General features: G+C 38.2%; 1 pseudogene; it reads left to right on the forward strand.

The window, feature by feature from the left end:
* Positions 1-328: 328 nt before the first annotated feature.
* LOC101420695 (cyclin-dependent kinase 2-associated protein 1 pseudogene) lies at positions 329-683 on the forward strand (annotated as a pseudogene).
* The last annotated feature ends 2,333 nt before the right edge of the window (positions 684-3,016 follow it).

Raw genomic sequence — 3,016 nt, forward strand, 5'->3', positions numbered from 1 at the left:
CAATTTTGAATTTATGCACAGGCTATATCACTATTAATCACTGCTACTTCTCTAAGGTTAGATCTAGCTCAACTCCAGTTATTTATAGGGTTTCTAGCATTATAAATTTAACTGATTGCTGGGTTTGCCAAAATCTAGATGATAAAGACAGACCTAGATATTTGCCTGTGCGGCCCGAGTCGCCGCCAACAAAAAGTGCGCGGGAGACCGGCGGGCGCACGAACGGGTGCAGGCGCCACGGGCGCAGCGCCCCCTCGCCGCCTCACTGCCGCCACAGCCACCACCGCGGGCCCGGCCCCGCACACCCTGCGCCCCGCCACCCGCGGGGATGCCTTACAAACTGAACTTGAATGCACACATGCCCGCCGCCTCCCTCAACGCGGCTGGAAGTGTCCACTCTCCTTCTACCAACATGGCGACATCCTCGCAGTACCACCAGCTGCTGAGTGACTATGGCGGCCATCCCTTGGCTACACCCAGGGAACTGGGAAGAGCCAGGTGCCCCAAAGCAAATATGCTGAGCTGCTGGCCATCATCAAAGAGCTGGGGAAAGAGATCAGACCCACCTACGCAGGGAGCAAGAGCACCATGAAGAGATTGAAACGAGGCATCATTCATGCTAGAGGACTGGTTCGGGAGTGCTTGGCCAAAACAGAACAGAATGCCAGATCCTAGCCACCTCGTTAGCTTTGAAGGCTTTCCATCTTTACAAGATGAGAAGTTACAGTTCATCTACCTGTTCAGATGTTAACTCTTTTGTTTTCAAAATGTTAACAGTTTGTTTTCATGGTTCATTAGGCTCTGAACCTACCGACTAAGATTGAGAAAAAATTTTGCAGTTGATTAGGATTTGTGTTTTAAGTAGTTAGGAAGTACCCGGGTATTTTTTTAAGCATTGATTAAAAAAATAATACATGGAAAAGTTACCTATCTTACATCAAACTATAGTTTGCCTCCAAGATACCAGTATCTCACTTTAATCTTCTCTTGAATATATTTATGTTACCTAAGTTGTTATTTTCATAAGCTAATACAACTCTAAGAATTCTGTTTTTAGCAAATACTGACAGCATGCTTTTCTTAGTAGCCAGTCCCAGTTTGGCAATACAGTGTAGATTCTGCTTAATATAACTTTTTGCTTAAGCATTTGCATGACTATTAGTGCTTTGAAGTAAAATAAAAAGTGCACAAGTTATAATTACAGAAGAGCAATCTATCATACCGAACAAGGATCCCCCAAAATTTTCATACTGAGACTGTGTAGCTTTCAGTTTTGTGTTTCCTGTAAGTTGATCAAAATGTCTGGGAAAAAATGACTGAAACTATTTGCGTCTTTGTATGTATTTATTACTTGATGTAATAAAGCTTATATTCATTAAAAAAAAAAAAAAGATGGGCCTAAAATAGTGTTCCATTCAGGCAAAAGTGATCACTGGCCAAAAAAAGAGGTAAATGTTTAATAAAAAGATTTGGTATCCTTTTAAAAATTAGTCAGCCCTTGTTACAGATTAGTAAGTTAAATGTATTTGGCATTGGGACACTTTATTTGAAGCTTTAACTACATTTTCACAACTTATAATTTGGTGACTATAAACTCTTCTTTATGCAAGAAAACTGTAATAAGACAGGGCCAAAATTGGATATATACAAGACTGGTTGTATATATTGGTTGTATATAACCAATCAATCAGGTTAGATTCAGACAATAGATTTGGGACTCCCATAGTCAAAGACTGAGAGCTTAAAAGTGACTCCAATAATGATACTTTTACTGATGTAACAAAGAAAATCACTAAATTAGATATTCATTCAATGACAAGTATCCCACTTGCATGTGTAATGCCTGCATTATCTCTTTCCCCAATACGATAAACTTATATAACATGATTTAGTCAATATTCAGGTTATATTTAAAATGGAAACTCAACATACTTAATTGGGAGTAATATACATGATTTGTTACATCATTTAAATAGGAATGCTTTCTTCTTTCTCAGACTAATGGACTCTTGTAAAATGGCAATGTGCTGATGCTTATATGACCTCCTTAAAGGGTAAAAAAATACAAATAGAGAGACACTCAAGATGGTTTTCTGGATCTAATCTTAACCTAACTTTAGATCATATTGGATTGCTTATTTTCCATGTGGGAAAATATATAAAACTTTTCTCCATGTTTCATCAGGAAGATGTGTACTAGGTTATCTTGTTCCATGTATACCAAAGATATTTACACTAGCAAGGGAATTTCCAGGAAGATGGCAGAGCAGGGAGATTCAGGACTCACTTCTCTTCCAAAAGAGCTAGTGAAGAGTCAGAAACTGTCTGTAACAGCTGTTCTGGAGCTCAGGAAGCCAAAGGAGCGTTATACAGCATCCAGAGAATGGTGTAAAGAAAAGGCTGAGAAATTGTGCTAAAAACTGTGTGTACAACATTATGATTACAATAAAAGCCATTGATTATACACTTTGGATAGATCATAGTGTATGTGAACACATCTCAAAAAAACAACTTAATGAACTAATAAATAATTTTGCAAGAGTAGCCAGAAATAGCAACTATGTACAGCAGGGGAATCATAGAGAGGTTGAGAGGTGAGGAATTTTCCTGTTTGTTTTTTATTATTACTGAAATAATAGAAATACTCCAATAATGATTGAAGTGAAGAATGCACAACTATGTGATCATACCAAATTCCACTGTTTTTTTACTTTGTGTGAATTGTAAGCTTTATTAATATGTATAAATAAAATTGATTTGTTAAAAAAAGAACACTACACAGTCTAATTACAATTTTTATCAAGTTTAAAAAATACTGAGTAGCTCACTCTATACTTACAGCGGGCACCCATCCCCCATTCATGATATGGGCTATCTTAGGATCTAGTCCCTGGCTGGCTGTTGTGGGTGTAGAGGAACATGGAAGTCTACCCCGACAATGGTGGGATTGAGCATATCTTTTGATCAGCGTTTTGATTACTGAGTTCCAGTTCTGAACCGCTGTTTTAGCTAACCC

The sequence above is a fragment of the Dasypus novemcinctus genome (assembly GCF_030445035.2).
Source record: "Dasypus novemcinctus isolate mDasNov1 chromosome 11 unlocalized genomic scaffold, mDasNov1.1.hap2 SUPER_11_unloc_1, whole genome shotgun sequence".
NCBI lineage: Eukaryota > Metazoa > Chordata > Mammalia > Cingulata > Dasypodidae > Dasypus > Dasypus novemcinctus.